The sequence below is a fragment of the Puma concolor genome, chromosome F2 (assembly GCF_028749965.1).
Source record: "Puma concolor isolate L17-30 chromosome F2, mPumCon1.1.hap2, whole genome shotgun sequence".
Taxonomy (NCBI): domain Eukaryota; kingdom Metazoa; phylum Chordata; class Mammalia; order Carnivora; family Felidae; genus Puma; species Puma concolor.
In genome coordinates this window covers 63,578,111-63,595,797 of record NC_141684.1, presented here as the reverse complement: position 1 = coordinate 63,595,797, position 17,687 = coordinate 63,578,111, and the positions used below count along the sequence as shown (strand labels likewise).

Here is a 17,687-nt window from a genome sequence, read left to right as displayed (position 1 = left end):
TGCATTTTCACAGATCAAAAAGTCAATTCCCAATAAAAGGGTCTGAAGACTTTTTTGTCTGAAGAGACCAAAAAAAAAAAAAAAAAAAAAAAAAAAAAAGCGAGGGGCAGCAGTGAAGGTTTAGGAATCTTAATTTGTAAGCAGGCCTAAATTAATAGCTTCTTAAACTTTTTGCACATTTTCAACATTCACATGGAATCAAAATTCTTGAGTGTTTCACTCTTAGTTCTGAAACTATTCAATGTAAATCACAAAAACTGAAAAAGACACAAGTAAACTCTTGGGTCGTATCTGATGGTAATTACAGTCATCGAGAACAAGCCAGTTTCTACCAGATGCGGGGGGCTGTGAAAGGACAAGTCTGGAAAAGGAGTTTCAATTTGTCCCTTCTCGTTATCTACAACAAACAATAGTCCTGCTCTCACTGCGACTGTATGTCCTCCCCTCCGTCCTCTGATACCAACTTGTATCAACCAGATGGTAGAGTTACAGCCACCAGAATTAAGGCATGCTTTTTTTTCCAAAGTGACGGTATTCTGGGAGAGGTGAACAATGCCAGCGATGGCCCTAGCATCATGACAGAGAGCAAAATGCAATGCTGAGCCTCAACACAATTAAAAACTGTACTTTCCTTTCATGAAATTCAGCAGTGTAACTTAGAGGGTAACAAAGCTGTTGCTCACAATACAGTCTCATAACATTAAAGCTAATTAATCATCCAGACTTCATGCAAATGATAATGTGCATTTTATCTTTTATCAGTACTGGCCATCTTCCAAACAAGGCCTGTAAAACTGTCAGATTTATTATACGTGGAACAAATTCAGTTAAAGAATAAATAAGGATAATACTGTTGCTGAAATCCAAACACAGTGAGTGATCAACATCAGATCTCTCTGTTGCTAGTTCCAAGCAATATTTTTTAAAAGTTAGACCCTCTCTGAAATTCCTCACTTTGAGATGAAATTTATAATGAAATGACATACAAAGAGCTGTTGAAACAACTTCTCTTATCAACACTCACAAGAGGAGGAGATATCTGATAAATCATCTAGTTCTTGATATGAGACTAGAGAGGCTTCTTACAGCCTCCAAGGCCTTCCAGGTTCTTTCTGAATTCTCTTTACGGGAGACACATGACATTGCTGGGGAACCTGTAGTCTGATTCCTCATGTACTTTGTAAGGCTAAGAAATACTCAAGCAATACTGAAACTGTACATAAATCTTCACTGAAACACCTTTCTATTTCTATTCTATTAAATCACGAAAGGATAATCTTCTCAGCCCTCCATCGGTCAGACGCCCATCTCAGCAGTTAAAGATGTATTCATTACTCCTTTATCATAAGTGAAAACATTTGCTCATTCTAAACTCGCAACAATTTTTCCCTTATAAAGTATACGGTGTTCTTGGGCAGGGGGGATCTCTTTACTTTCAGAAAGAACAATTTCTGGGCCAGTCTCTGATAAGTCGAAGGGAAAACAGTATCTAATGCTTAAAGATGCAAAATGTGCTTTTGGAGTAGATAGATCACTGAGAAAGGCAGAAAGCAGAGAATGGCCAGACCTTGGACGTCAGTAAGCTGATACAGAGACAAAGACCTCTAATTGACGGAGGAGGGGAAATACCTCTTTCCAAAGTGTCAAGTGGACAAAATTACCCGAAGCAAACATTACTTTGGCAAGACCCCAACTCTTGGCTAGAACGAAATATTCTCTGCAGTAAATACAGAGATTATGCAAGGACACACTGCTGTGTATAAGTAAGCAAACAAAGTAAGTAAGCAAACAAAGAACAAATAAGCGAAGAAGAAGTAAAAAACAAAGAAATAAGCCAACACACACCTGCAAATATAAGTACAACCATGCAGATTTACGAAGTGCAAGGATGAGAGCACAAGGAAAAAATCAAACTTTTACTTTCCACGGGCAAAAGAATTAGTGCACTTAACACAGTGACAGAGGATGCTACACAGTGTTTCCAAAATAAATTGTAGCTAGTCAAATGGTACATTCTTTTCCCCAGAGTGTTGTTATTACCCTTTTGTACTAGATCGTAAGAATACTTTCACCTTCATCTTTACAGAACATTACATTGCTTCTTGCTTTTCATACAATATTAATTTACCTCACACATTACAGTGCGTATCTACAGATTCAAACTTTGTAAAACTGCACGTTAATTCATACAGTGACAAGAGATTGTAAAGTTTTAGGAAACTCACTTCATACCAATACAGAAGAAAAGGCATCTTCTTTGGAAGCCAATTCTCATTTTAACTTCACTAGTTTTGAGCAACTTACTGCACACCTGACTTTTTACTCAGCTGCAACCAGGCAAACACAAACTACTATTATCAGGATCTGATTTTTCAGTGATGAAGCACGAACCGTTTGCAGTTGAAGACAGTTAAAGAGGAAAACACAGCCTACAACTCGGTACAACTATGCTCCGAGTCCAATGGCTTCGGCACCTACCTCCTCTTACGCTGTTTCTCACTCCACAGAAAAGTAATACAGTGTATAAACAAATGTTTAAGCTGCGGACCTCCTTCCTTTTCAATATGCTCTTAGATTTACTTTTGTATAATGGCCTTAAAGTGGTATATTAGACAGTAACTAGAAGACATATTCCATTTTCTGACTGAAAGCCAATAATACTCATGAATTTTTTAGCTGAAAGACACTTCAAGATGCCACTGGGAAGACTGGAATAAACACATTAGCCTGCAAATGGGCAGCAGCGGCTCTTGAACACGTGCTGCAATGATCAAATAAATGGCCAAGCGCGCGTTCACCGGTTCCACAAAGATTCTGCCCTTAACATTTCCATCATCCGCGTACGTCTTAAAGAAGGAAAAGATCCTCTCGTCAAGTCTCATCTCAGCAAAAGCCAGCGCAGGGTGTGTGAGTAGCAGAGACCTGCGCTGAACTATCACTACCGACAGGGGGGAAAATGTCTAGCCTGACATCAGTGGCAGAAGACGGTTTCTACTTTCTGAATGCTCATAGGCTAAGTTCCTTAATATAGCCAGGCCCTGGGCCGCTTCTCTCCCCAGCGCCGTCAGCCGTCAGCCGTCAGCCGGCGCTAAGCCGGCCAGGAATAGCAAGGCTAGGTTTCAATAAGGCCTTGGCAGGGAAGGCAGGGAGAAGGGGCCGCACTGCCTGCGAAACACAAGCGCGGCCCTCCCCTTCCAGCAGGGTATACTCGGCCCCTGGTCGGTAGTCCAAAAACCAGGGTTCACTGAAGGCTCAGGATTCTGGAAAGACGTCATCAAACCAAGAACTACAACGGGGTGCTCGTGTTGGAGTTTCAGAACTTGTCCAGATTAAAATTCATTAATCTTTCTTTTTCCAGAACCCATTTTAAACCTCTTTATGAGATTTAAAACACCCCAAACTTTCTTAATTTAGGAGAAAAACTTACTGAAATGCCAAAGGCAAGATCATCTGTTTCTGTACGAAGGGCATTTTTATGATTCCAGGTAACAAAACATTTTTAACTAAATAAATGAAAGTCCTCTCTCATAGTATTGTATGTTGGGGTGTGTGTGTGTGTTTACTAACATTCATGAAGCACTTATTATGAGTTAAGTACCTTGCACACACTTTCGGGCTTAAAAATCCCCATTTTTATGTTTATATACATGTGTATACACACACACTCTCTCTTTCCCTTACGGATTATCTAACCTCTCTGACTGTTTCCACGGGTAATTTGCCCAAGTCACACAGATAATAAATGACAGGTCAGGAGTCAAACTCAGGTATAACTGTAGTAACTATTATTTACTGAGTACTTACTAGCTTGGCAGATAGTCTCTATGTACTTTACACATACGAACTGCTTCGGGGCCTGTAACAACCTATGGTTAGCCCCATTTTACAGATGAGGAAACAGAGATATAGAATAAAGCAACTTATTGACCATGGCCACAGTTAGGAAGTTTTAGAGCTAATAAGTAAATCCAAACACTTCCTCATTTCTTAACCACTGCAATGTGAGCACTGAGGTTCCTGTATTTCAATACTTTCACTGAAGAGAGAAACACAAATTATTACATACTATAGAAAGCACTATATTTTAATTTAATCTGATTACCAGTGAATATATACTTTGGAAGTACTTTTCTTTTTGCGAAAAGCCTACTGGTATTATTGCACCATATTTTAATTTAATCTGATTACCAGCGAATATATACTTTGGAAGTACTTTTCTTTTTGCGAAAAGCCTACTGGTATTATTGCAAAATGCAAAACATCTTTCTACAAAAAAACGTACCTACTTTAGAATCATTCATCTATCCATTCAAAACCTAATTAATGCACCGAGCACCGTTGCAGACATTGAAAATAGAGCCATGAACAAAATGAAGGCCCTGTCCTCCTGAAGCTCACATTCTAGTGCAGAAAGGAAATCATGCTTCAGCTCATAAGCAATTATTCCCCGAAGAGAAATGAAGTCGTATTGTTATTGTTGAATTTCTTATGAAATTATTGAAATAACAAAACCAGCTAGAGATTTTCCCTGGCACACTAAGAATATAGAGTTTCATTCCAAACAGTACAATCCTTCTTTTCCTACAGAATCGGAAGTAGTAATTGGTTAATTTTAAAAGTTAGGTATCAAGAACCATTATAGAAAATAACACCTACTACCTTTCTTTTCTTGAGAGAGCGAGAGAGAGAGAACACGAGCAGGGGAGATGGGCAGAGGGAGAATCTTAAACAGCTCCACGTTCAGGGAGGAGCCCGACATGGGGCTCGATCCCATGACCTGCGATCACGACCTGAGCCCAAATCAATGCTCAGTTGCCTAAGCCACCCAGGCATCTCAACGCCTACTCCCTTTAATCATTTTGTTTTAACTTTAAACATAAAAATACACATTTGAGTATCAGTCTCCTTTGGAGTTTTGTACCGATATCATTAAGCATCGTCTACTATTTCCAATTTTCATTTATCTAAAATAGAGCTAGAAATTGTAGATAACCTGATTTCTTATAACATCTTATGAGGTATATTTTTATTATTTTTTCCTATTATAGATATGCTGCATACACTTACTTGACAGCAATTTTTGTCCATTTGAGGTTTTTAAAGCATTTGTCTTGGTTTCTATAGAAACATATATGTCTTTTCAAACTCCCATCACAATCATCTACGTCATATTTAAGTAAATTATACAATTACAAGAACAAGTGGCAGAAACCAGTATAGGTGAGAAGCTGGCTCTCGGCAGACATGTAACGTCAGTGCGGGGTAGAAACGTGTGGAGTAGGCTGCAGTTGCCCACCAGCCTGGAGCACTCAGGGTACAGCAGCATCAGTCCTGTGATTTACAGAGGGGAGTCATCATGGCATTATTCTAGCCTATCAGTCCCAATGGAGGGTGATTAAGCAAATCGGTATTTACGCAAAGGTAACCTGGAGGCGAGGTCATTCAATCATGCAACAAATATCATTGAACTGTGCCATGCTTGGTTCTAGATATTGGGGGATACAGCAGTGAACAAAACAGACCAAGTCTTTTGTCCATGACTCTTACATTCTAATAAGAAAGTGGAGAGGGAAGAAATAGTAAAACGAACATTTATTACATCAGATAGTGATTAGCACTTTACAGAACGATGTAGCTTTTTAAATGGGTGGTCAGGAAAGTTCTCTCTTGACAGAGTGACATCTGAGCAGAGGCCTTTCTAACAGAACTCTAAGATTCATAATAGAATTTATTATGCAATCATGAGAAGCTATACAATGTAGTGGCTCAGAGCACATCTTCTGTTGTCCACTCTGGTTTGGAATCCTGGGAATATCCCATATTAGTTATGTTAATTATGTTAATTAACCTCTTTGAACTGAACTTTCCTCATTTCTTCAAGCAATAGTAACATGTAACTTTTTAAGTTTGTTCAGAGCATGAAATGGAAAGGGAGTACAATGGTAATTGGCACCTGGTAAGGATTTGTCTAATAAATGTAGCTATTATAGGTTGAATTTGATAGCATATAAACGTTTACAAAATAATCTAAGCTGATGGTGAAAACAGATGGAGAAGATTAATTTACAGGAAAACTCGGAAGAAACTTCACCATAATATTAGCAGTTAAATTGTTCTGATGGACACTATGGATGTAATTTTTCTATTTTCCAAATTTCCTTTCATTAACACATCAGACTTTTATGAGTTGACAAAAAGAATGGAAGGAGGGAAGAGGAAAAAAAGGGAGAGGGATGAGAGGAAGGAAGGGGGAGGGAAGTGAAGGGGGAAGGGAGGGGAGGGGAGGAGGGTTGTGCTGCTAGGAAAAAAAAACAAAACAACAAGCAAACCATAAAGAGATTCGTTAAATAACCAGCTCTCTGGAATGCAAATTATAAATGTACATGGTTTTTACATCCATATTTTTAGGAAGAATATTGCATAAAATCAGGTAAGGTTACCTTATAATAAGTAAGAAACACAAAGACTGCCCCAAATAATTAGAAATAGATTTCATTTAAATGGAATTTGAAGTATAAATTATTTCCTTTGGTAAATCAAAAACATATCCTACAATAGTTTCCAAACTACTAAAACTATCTTACAACTAACTTCTTCTCCAAATTTACCCAAAGTTCTTCTATATAAGAAAGATGGAAGTTCTTGGTCATTCTGGACTCATCATTTATTCTCCTTTACTTCAGGAACTTTCTCATGTTTTCTCTCCTACTGACATGACTCTCTTAAAGCAAGAAAAATACACAAATGACAAGAGTCTTCCAGCAAAGGTTACTAAAATTACTCTTTTTCCTCAGGAAAATCATAGCCCTCAAGCTCGGCTGAAAAGCCAGCCTCTTTATGAAGGTTTCCTAGACTCCGGGACGAAGAATTAAAGATTCCCTTCTCCTGGGGCACCTGGGTGGCTCAGTGGGTTAAGCGTCTGACGTCGGCTCAGCTCATGATCTCACAGTTCGTGAGTTCAAGCCCCGCGTCGGGCTCTGTGCTGACAGCTCCGAGCCTGGAGCCCGCTTCGGATTCTGTGTCTCCCTCTCTCTCTGCCCCACCCCTACTCATGCTCATGAGTCTCTGTCTCAAAAATAAACAAACATTTAAAAAAAAAAAGAAAAAGAAAAAAAAGACTCCCTGCTCCTTGTTCCCAAGCGCAGGGATGCAGAAAATTAAGACAACACTTCTTTCTCCTGCACCATTAGAGGGTCCGTGGCACTCTCCCAGAGTTCACCCTGCTGCCTCCCACTGCAGTTTCTGGGTTCCACAGGGGACACTCAGGATACCCCTTCTTTCCTGCTTTTTCTCATTCTCACTCATTTTAAGTCCAGACTTTCTTCGGAGTTCTTTATCTGCAATCGAACAGGAAAACAAAGTAGGGGCAGAATTCTTAAGCACGCCCCAGGGATAAAGAATAGGAACCGAATCAAACGCTTGTGGTTGGAGAAGAAACTGGCACGTGGTAACAAGCCCTTTTGCCAGTTTAAATTATGCTTCCTCACTACGGTAAAACCCGGCTCAGAAGTCTTTTTCTGAAATACTCTTTTTTTTTTTTTTATGTGTTTTTTCTCTGTTCTCTACCGCTCTTCTACAGAAGTGGAAAATGAGCAAGAAGGAAAAACCTGGTTTGGTGGGAGGACCTCTGAATCATTTTTCACCATACAAATTCCTATAAACTTTCTTTTGGTCACATCGTTACAATAACGCCGAGCGCTATTTGCTGCGAGGCGATGGCTGCCATTAAAAATAGCGAAGGGCAGCTCTGGACCAACACCCTCCTCCCCCCATAATCCACTTTGGTCTTCCAAAAATAAACCAAATTAAGCGCTTTTCCTTGCAAATAACACACACCTACAGAATGCTTTACCGAGAATTACTAGAATTTAGAAAAGTTGGTTTACGACAATCCAACACTCTAAAGACATTTTTCAAAATAAAGTTGGCGCCTAAAACTACGAGCCACAACACTCTAACCATTTTTTTCTCTCTCAAATGTTGGATTTTGGTAACCATCAATACTAACCACACTGCAGTTTATGAGAGTTTATATTTCAGTTTAGGTTTCAAACTTGGGACACACAAACAGCTTTTAGAAGAACAATCACGTTATTGTTGTGACTGTAGAGCTCCAATAGAGCTCCACTCTCTGACCTCGGGATCAGAGGCCAGGGAGCCCTTGGCTTTTGAGGACTTTGTGAAGAGGGCAGAGGTGTCCCGGAGAGCCGCAAATGGAGGGTCTTCTCCCCTTACTAGCTTCAGATGGACGGGCGTTGTACCGTGTAGAACTATAAATATAATTGGACTCAAGAATGGTGGCTTCTAACTACCCGTCGGATAGTTGACACGAATTGAAACCAAAATCAGCTTAAAGGGTGTTACGGATAATAATAATTTAATGGATGAAATAAGGGTGGCCCGGAATAGGCACTGAAAAGATTAAAACAGACTCCTATTGCAGAATGCGTTGTTCTCCACCTTTTTCTTTCATGAGTCCTAAACCGTGCTTCCACTGAGAGAATGAAGAGTAATTGTTTTGTAAAACCTACACCTTTGGATAAAGATCTGTAAGACCGTTGCACCTTATTTAACCATCACAGACAGGTAATCGGCTTGAAATGACACTTAAAAGAAAGTAAGATAATTGCTGGACACCTCAGAGACAGCTAACTATATAATATTCCCTTTGTCTGGTACCAAAACCAAAGGGATAAGAATTCATTCAGCTGAAACTCAAGCCCTGGTTGCAGTTGGGCGAGACAACGTGGAGAAAATTAAGCTGGCTCTCAGAGATATCACGATATATCACATGTGTCTTCGTGTTGACACAGGCATATGATTTCTTTGGTTTGCTGTTTTGTTTTATGGCAGTGTTTGTTTCAAAACCTACAGCAATGACTATTAGGGCAAAAACACATCTGGGCCTGGGCGATTAAGTTTTATGTAAGATTTAAGTTTCTAATTAATACAGGTAGATCTCTTTTTGGTATTAAAAATATAACCTAAATTATAGGGTTTTAATTTAAAAATCTATTTGCATTTCTTTCCTTCTGATGTTCAACTGCACTGATAATTACTGAGTAGCTGCTAAGGGCAAATTACCGTGTTCTACGGACACGGCAGTACAATGACTGAGTGAGAAACTGAACTTAATCTCAAGAAATCAAAGATTTAGGAGGAAGAAACAAGAATGGAATTAACAGAGAATACAGTATATGAAAAATACAAAATGCTAATAAGGAGAAAATTGCTTCTTGTTGTGCGGAGGGGTGGCGGAGGCTTTAGGAACCCCTGAGTTGGGTTTTGGAGAACGGGCACAACTTTCCAAAGTGGAAGCCGGGGTGGTGGTGAGGGCACAGGAGAGTAGACACCTGCAGAGCACCAATGCAGCAGAGTTAACGGACCGCAAGGGCGGGCCAGGGTTGCCGGCGGGACATGGCGCCCGACAGCTGAGGAGCTGGGGAGATCTTTCCCTCCTCACCCAACCTCTCCTCCCAGCCTGCTGTCAGGCCCTGGAACCGCGGCCCTGGGTGCCACCCAGGAACGGTCACAAATGCACACTCTGGCCTCCAGCCCAGCCTTAACGAATGAGGAACCCTGGAGGCAGCCGGCCCTCCATCAAGCCCTGCGATCGGATGCCTACTGAGGTTTACCACCGCCCTAAACTCGAGAGATTTTCTTGCCCCCATCCGTGACCTGAAATCCAACTAATTCATAGTACTTATCTTCTTCCCCGATGGGGAAGGAAAGGGCCAGATAAGGCAGAGTACGTTTTATTCACTGGATTCACTTACGCACTGGATATTTATTAAGTGCCTAGTTTGTAAAGTCAGAATATAGAAAGCCTCAAATGCCAGAATGAGTAGTAGTTGTTGATTTCATAAGCTAGGGGCACAATGAAAAGTTCTGAGCCAAAGGCAGTAAAGTCACAGAGATAGGAAGATAAGCACGGTCATGGCATAAATGACGTTTCTGGCAGTGTTGGAGCGGGGAGGGGCTGAAGGCTGGCTAAAAGGATATCGCAGAAGGCTGCATAGTGTATGACTGCATTTATATGAACTGTCCAGAATTAGTAAATCCATAGAAACAGAAAGCAGATTAATGGTTGCCAGGGGTTAGGGTGAAAGGGAAATTGGGAGGGACTCCTAATTAGTACAGGGTTTCTTTTCAGGTTGATGAAAATGTTCTGAAACTAGATGGTGGTGGTTGTGCAAGGTGTGAATCAACTAAAACCTCCTGAAATTGTACACTTTGAAGGGTAAGCTTTGTGTTATGTGCATCATATCTCAGCAAAGCTGTAATTATAAAACAAACAAACAAACAAGAAAACAACAACAGCAACAACCACAAAAGCCCCACAAACTTTTAAGCCTGGTGCTGATAACCTGGCAAAATTGTGGAATAGACATATGAGTGCTTTGCAAATATTTAGAATATACACCGATGACTATTATGAGCAAGAATAACTTCTCTAACAATTCATCCCAAATGCATTTTGCTAAAGAAGTGAAAGTAAGAATTTTATTTTTAAAAAGTTTTATTATTTTTGCTTAAAAGTGATACATACTCATAGTAGAAAATTTAGAAAATACAAAATGCTAACGAATAAGGTTGCATATATTTCTACCCCCCAGAGAACCACTAACTTTCCACTCAGTATTTTAAAGTTCATTTATATTGAGAGAGAGCGCACATGCACTGGCCCAAGAGACCACAAGGGGGAAGGAGCAGAGAGAGAGGGAGAGACAAGATCCCAAGCAGGTTCTGTACTGTCAGCACAGAGCCCAAGGCAGGGTTTGAACCCACAAGCCAAAGAGTGAGATAATGGCCTGGGCTGAAATCAAGAGTTGGAAGCTCAACCAACAGCTACCCAGGTGCCCTTTACTCAGTATTTTAAAATGTGTTGTAGGTATACATATAATTAAGCGCGCACACACACACACACACACACACACACACACACACACACACACACACAATTTTACAATGCTTTTTGTTTTCTTAATGTTACACACTAAAATTTTTCTGTGATATTAAATGTCTTCATAAACATGATTTTTAGTGGTTCTATGCTATGTGTCATATGAAGATACCATAATCTAATCATTTTCTGTAGTTAATCATTAAGATAGCTTCTGCTTTTTACTACTATAAATAATAGTGTAATAAAAATCTTTTATATAAATACTGATCCATATTTCTGATTAACAATAATCAAGTCTCAATAGTCAGAAATGTAATTACTAGATCAAAGAGTGTGACTCTATTTAAGTCCATTTATGCATATTATCAAATTGCTTTCCAAAAAGGTTGTATTAACTTACAATCACCTCAGCAGAGTACATGAGTCCCCATTTCACCAAAATTCACAGTAATAATAGGTATTATACTTTTTTTTTAATTTGAAGATCATGGCAAGACATTATTTTATAATTTAAACTGATTTCTGGTAATTGAAGATCTTTAAAATGCTTATAAGAACTTCATTTTTGCTTTGATGAAAGACCGCTGAGTCAGGGATATGGCAGAGACACTACGTTCAAGTCTACTAGGCGTCTCCCATAATGCTCCTGCGGAGACGAAGGCAAAATGTTTCCACTGGTGGTTCCCAAATCTGGCTAAGGAATCACCCAAGGAACTTTTAAAAATATGACTTTCCTGGTCCCGCCCCGGGCCAGCTAAATCCACGTCTCTTGCAGGACTCCAGGTGATGGGCCCAAGTCTGACTAGCACTCACTGGAAACGAACAGGAGGACTTAGAACTACGGGGCTGGATGACAATGAAGAATTAGTCCAGGTTGTGGAATACCATTCTTGGCATTAAGTAACTAATTGTTATAAACAAAGAGAAGTTCTCCAGTCTAGTCTGCTTTATTTTTTTAGTCACTCACTCAAAAAAAAGCATCTATTCGTCAGATAGGCAGATGACACAAAACATAGCTATTGTGCTTGATAACAAGATGAATTTTTTGAAAATCTTAGTATTGGCAGTCTAGAATAAAGAGTGCAAGGGGTGCCTGGGTGGCTCAGTCGGTTAAGCATCTGACTTCGGCTCAGGTCATGATCTCATGGTTTGTGGGTTTGAGCCCCGCATCGGGCTCTGTGCTGACAGCTCAGAGCCTGGAGCCTGCTTCAGATTCTGTGTCTCCCTCTCCCTCTCTGCCCCTCCCCTGCTCGTGCTCTGTCTCTCTCAAAAATGAAATAGACGTTAAAAAAAATTTTTTTTTAAAGTGCAAACACACAGGATGACATTATTTATTCAATATCTTTGTTATTAAAATAATGTGAACACCTACAAAAACAAATACCTAAGGGGCGTCTGGGTGGCTCAGTCGGTTGAGCGGCCGACTTCGGCTCAGTCATGATCTCGCGGTCCGTGAGTTCGAGCCCCGCGTCGCGCTCTGTGCTGACAGCTCAGAGCCTGGAGCCTGTTTCAGATTCTGTGTCTCCCTCTCTGACCCTCCCCCATTCATGCTCTCTCTCTGTCTCAAAAATAAATAAACATTAAAAAGAAAAAACAAATACCTAAAATAAATAAAATAAAAACAATTTTAAATAGGAAAGGAAAAACCCTCACAACCTTTCTACTCTAGTATATTCGGTATTTGAATTTCAGCAAAGATAAAACTACTCTTACATTTTATCACTACCTATTATTCTTATTCTGTCTTGTGCTTCTTCCCTAATATAACCTGTAACAATTCTACTCTACCCTGCATCTCTCCCTGTAACAAATTCCTCTGTATCTTTTTTTCTTTAGTGTTTGTTTATTTTTGAGAGAGACAGAGAGAGAGAGACAGAGAGAGAGAGAGAATGCAAGGGATGGGTAGAGAGACAGGAAGACACAGAATCCAGAACAGGCTCCAGGCTCTGAGCTGTCAGCACAGGGCCCGACGAGGGGCTTGAACTCATGGGGTTGTGAGATCATGACCTGAGCTGAAGTCGGACGCTTAACCGACTGAGCCGTCCAGGGTGCCCTCTCCCCTGTATCCTTAATCTATTACAGAGTATGTAACCATTTTGGCTCTCCTGTAGTCCATTCCAGAAGCTGCTTGCTTCCTCACTGTACACATACTAGGGATAGGAGGTGGGGTCATATTCTTCACGCTCCCCAGACCAGCTACAGGCCATCACTCTATTACAGGGTGGCCTTGTATAAAAAACTGCTTTTTGAAACCCATGACATCGAAACATCCTCTATCTGCTTTCAAGTCTGAGATTTACCAACATGCCACTTAATCCTCCACATTTACTGAAGAGTCTGGTGTGTGATTAGTTCTTCCGCTTCAACCCAAATTGGTCATCATCCTGAGCGATTTCAAAGTCTGTGTGGATGAGCTAACACCTCTCCTCATATGTCCCCATCTGTCTCAGCTCCAACAAAGCTCGCCTCCATTTCGCTTTAGTCACTGCCTCCTGTGATCGTACCCTGAACCTTCTTATCACCCAGAACTGTGACAACTGTTCATGCCACTCCCTACCCCCCCAACCCCCGGCCCCATCTCCAAGCACACTAGCTTTCTTACTTTCTCCTCAATGGCTGGTCTTCAGTGTATAAGGAGCCCTAGTCCCTTGCGCCTTCCACTCACTCTACTCGATCTTACCACTAGACCCCGGGCACCCTCAGTTCCCTTTCACACGTTTCCTCTCATAAGATTCGCCCCTCAAAACTCAATCCCAAGACTTCTCCATCCTTACCTTTAAGTGAGAAGCTGAGCCCTGACAGAAAAAAAATTATACAGCTAAGGGGCAGAATAGCCCCACAGACACTCAAGGCTTTCTACACTTGACTTAGACCCGTAGTCCTGCCTGCTAATTCTTTTATGTGTTCTCAAGTCAGCTCCTTCTATTTACTCTGACAGTTATTTCCAGCTTTTACCACTTCCACAAATAGCTGCTCAATCTGACTTTACTCAACTTCCCTTCCTCCTTCTCACAAAGATACCCACTGCTTACCGTTACCCTCATTCCTGGCGTCTCAGAGGACGCACGATCCCTCCTCTTGTAAACACTAACACTCCTACCCCATTTCCTATTTCCTACCCCACCTTCTCTGAGACTTTGCTACCAAGCTTCTTTTTACCAAAATTTCAACCTCCTCCTCTCTACTATAAGCACACTCAGATCAAATCCATCCTTAAAAACAAAAAAACAAACGAACAAACACCATGCCCCCTGATTGCGCATCCTTCTCATAATCTCCCATCTTTCCTTCACAGTCAGACCTGTCCAAAGACTAACAGATGTGTGGTCCCTTACCCCCAACACTTGGGGGCCACAGAATTTAGAACTCAGATAGATAGATACATGTTAATTTTAGGGAGAATATGTGGCATATACCATATATCATAACATCCCCACAGGGACCTGTGGAAACATTCTGTAATCGAATTCAATATTATTTCTGCAGCGAGATGTATGAATATTCACACTAAGTGGGACAAATGAAGATTATAAATCATTTCACATCCATTCAGGTCAGGTTTTACTGCCAAATGAGTTATAAAAACCTTTCCATTTTCAGAGTTTGTTGAATTTTGAGATTCACATAAGGGAATGTAGGCCTGTGGTTTATTCCAATTCCCTTCCACTCACTTCAGGATCCAAAACAATTGCATTTCTTTCCCCATCACTCCAGTAAATATGCCATCTCTAAGTTTTCCAGAACATTCGAATGCCAAACCTGCAGAACTCCTGGTGTACCGTGTGTTGTATCACTTAGCCCTTCTGCTGTGTTTGCCCATCGTGATCGCATACCCGCCAGGGATCCCTCCTGAATCTCTCTATTCCAAGGCTTCCATGACAGAGCACTCTGTAGGTCCTCCTCCTACACGGCTTACTTACTCTTCTGCAGTCTCTTTCCCTTTGTTGTTCTCTGGACCTCCATCTTGGCCAATCCTCCCATCAGTAGTCATCTTCTTTTTCTTCTTCCTCTCTTCAAAAATTATTTTTAACAGCTCTACTGAGGTATAATTCACAAGCCATAAAATTCACCCTTTTATCTTTTTACATTTATTTAAGTAATCTCAACACCCAACATGGGGCTCAAACTCATGACCCTGAGATCAAAAGCCACATGCTCTATCGATTGGGCCAGCCAGCCCCTCTCAAAATTTACCCTTTGATTTGTAGATTTCATGATTTTCGTCTGGTCACAGAAGTGTACAACCATCACCTTATCTAATTCTGTAACATTTCATCATCCCAAAAGGAAACTCTGTATTCATTATGCAAATACTCCTCACTCCCTTCTCACCCATGCCTTAGCATCTACCCCCACTTTCTATCTCTATGGATTTGCCTAGCCTGGACACTTCATATAAATGAAACCACATAATTTGTGGCCTTTTGTGTCTCGCTTGTTTCAATTAGCATAATGCCTTCAAATTTCAGCAATACTGCAGCACTTTTCAGTACTTTATTCCCTTTTTAAAAAATGTTTTATTTATTTTTGAGAGGGGGAGAGGGGAAGTGAGAGAGAGGGACAGAGAATCTGAAAAGGGCTCTGTGCTGACAGCAGCAAGCCTGATGTGGGGCTCAAACTCACAAACCACGAGATCATGACATGAGCCAAGGTCAGATGCTCAACCGACTGAGCCACCCAGGCGTCCCAGTACTTTACTCCTTTTGATGGCCAAACATTACAATGTATGGATATACCATATTTTATTTAACTACTCATCACTGATGGACATTTGGGTTTCTATTTTTTGGCTATTAGGAGTAATGCTACTATGGATATTTGTGTGCAAGTTTTTGCATAGATAGAAGCTTTCAGTTCGCTTGGATATATACCTAGGAATGAAGCTGGTAGTCATATAGTAACTCTTTGTTTAACTTTCTGAGGAACTGCCTGACTGCTTTCCAAAGTGGATATACCATTTTATTTTCCCATTTGCCATGTTCAAGGGTTCCAGTTTCTCCATATTCATGTCAACACTTACTGTTTTCCTTTTTTTTTTAATTTAAATTATTGCCCTCCTACTGGGTATAAAATAGTACCTCATTGTTGGGTTTCATCTTCATTTCCCAAATAACTAATGATGTTGAGCAACTTCTCATGTGCTTATTTGGCTATTGCATATCTTCTTTGGAGAAATGTCTATTCAAATCTTTGTCTTTTTTAAAATTAGCTTCTACAGTGATTCTTAGCACCACTTTGGAATTATAAACTGTTTGGAGTTATGAATGGGATCAAAGCCAAAAAGTGAAACCACAGATATACAAAACAAAGCTTACAATTCTCCTAAGAAGTCACCAACTCACTAAGACCATTTATGGACCCTCCAGATTAGGTACCCTTGTTCTGTATCAGAGGCTCTCAACCATAACTGCATATTTAAAGATCACTTGGGGAGCTTTATTTATTTATTAAAAATTTTTTTTAATGTTTATTCATTTTTGAGAGAGAAAGAGAGAGAGAGAGCAAGCATGAGCAGGGAGGGGCAGAGAGAGGGAGACACAGAATCCGAAGAAGGCTCTAGGCTCTGAGCTGTCTGCACAGAGCCCAATGCAGGGCTCGAACCCACGAACTGTGAGATCATGACCTGAGCCGAAGTCAGACACCGACTGAGCCACTTAGGTGACCCTGGGAGCTTTAAAAAAAATACACATAGACATGATCTAGCAATTCCACTTCAGGATTAAATACTAAAAAGAATTAAAAGCAGGGACTTAAAACAGACACGTGAACACTCATATTCTTGGCAGCATTATTCACAATAGCCAAAAGATGGAAATAACCCGAATGTCCATCAACAGATGATTAAACAAAATGTGTATATACACACAATGGAATATTATTCAGTCTTCAAAAGGAGTAAAATACTCACATGTGCTACAACACAGATGAACCTTGAAAACATTACATTAAGTAAAAATAAAAGTCAGAGACAAAAGGCCACATATCATGACTTCACTTGTAGGAGGCATCTAGAATAGTCAAATTCATAGAGACAGAAGGTACAATAGAGGCTACCAATGGTTGGGGAGAAGGGGAAGTGAGTTGTTGATTAATGGGTACAGGGTTTCTGCTTGGGATCATTAAAAACTTCTGGAAATGAACAACTTTGTGAATGTACTTAATGTTACTAAACCATGCACTTACAAATAGTTAAAATGGTAAATTTTATGTTACTATATTTTACCAATTTACAATTTAAAAAACACATACTGACAAAAAGAAGTAACAAGATGACCATGATACCATCCTAGACCCATTAAATCAGAGATTTTAGAGGTGTGGTTTGACCAGCAGCATCTTGCTTAAAAACTCTCCACGTAATTTCAAATGTCCAAATAGGGTTCAGAACTTCAGTTTTATACGTTCACTAGTAGTATCACCTATTTCCATAGTTTCCCAAATCTTTCTTTCCAGCCTTGACCTCTCTCGCACAGCTTCCACCTCACAATCCAACCCCCAAAATCAAGCTCATCAATTCCTTCTTCCCATCCCCAAACTGCCTCACCTGAAAGAGCACCCATCCACTGAACATCATCTTTAAACATCTTTTTAATATTTTATTTTATTAAATAGCATGAGTGGGGGAGGGGCAGTGACACAGACAGAGCATGAGTCGGGGAGGGGCAGTGAGAGAGGGAGATACAGAATCCGAAGCAGGCTCCAGGTTCCGAGCTGTCAACACGGAGTCCGATGCGGGGCTTGAACCCACAATCTGTGAGATTATGACCTGAGCTGAAGACAA

The 17,687-nt window shown here is 40.4% G+C and overlaps 1 protein-coding gene across 12 annotated transcripts in view; it reads right to left on the bottom strand.

Annotated features, from left to right (window-relative positions):
• Nucleotides 1-17,687, bottom strand: part of NCOA2 (nuclear receptor coactivator 2) — a 292,908-nt gene that overhangs the window by 111,887 nt on the left and 163,334 nt on the right. The window lies entirely within an intron of this gene.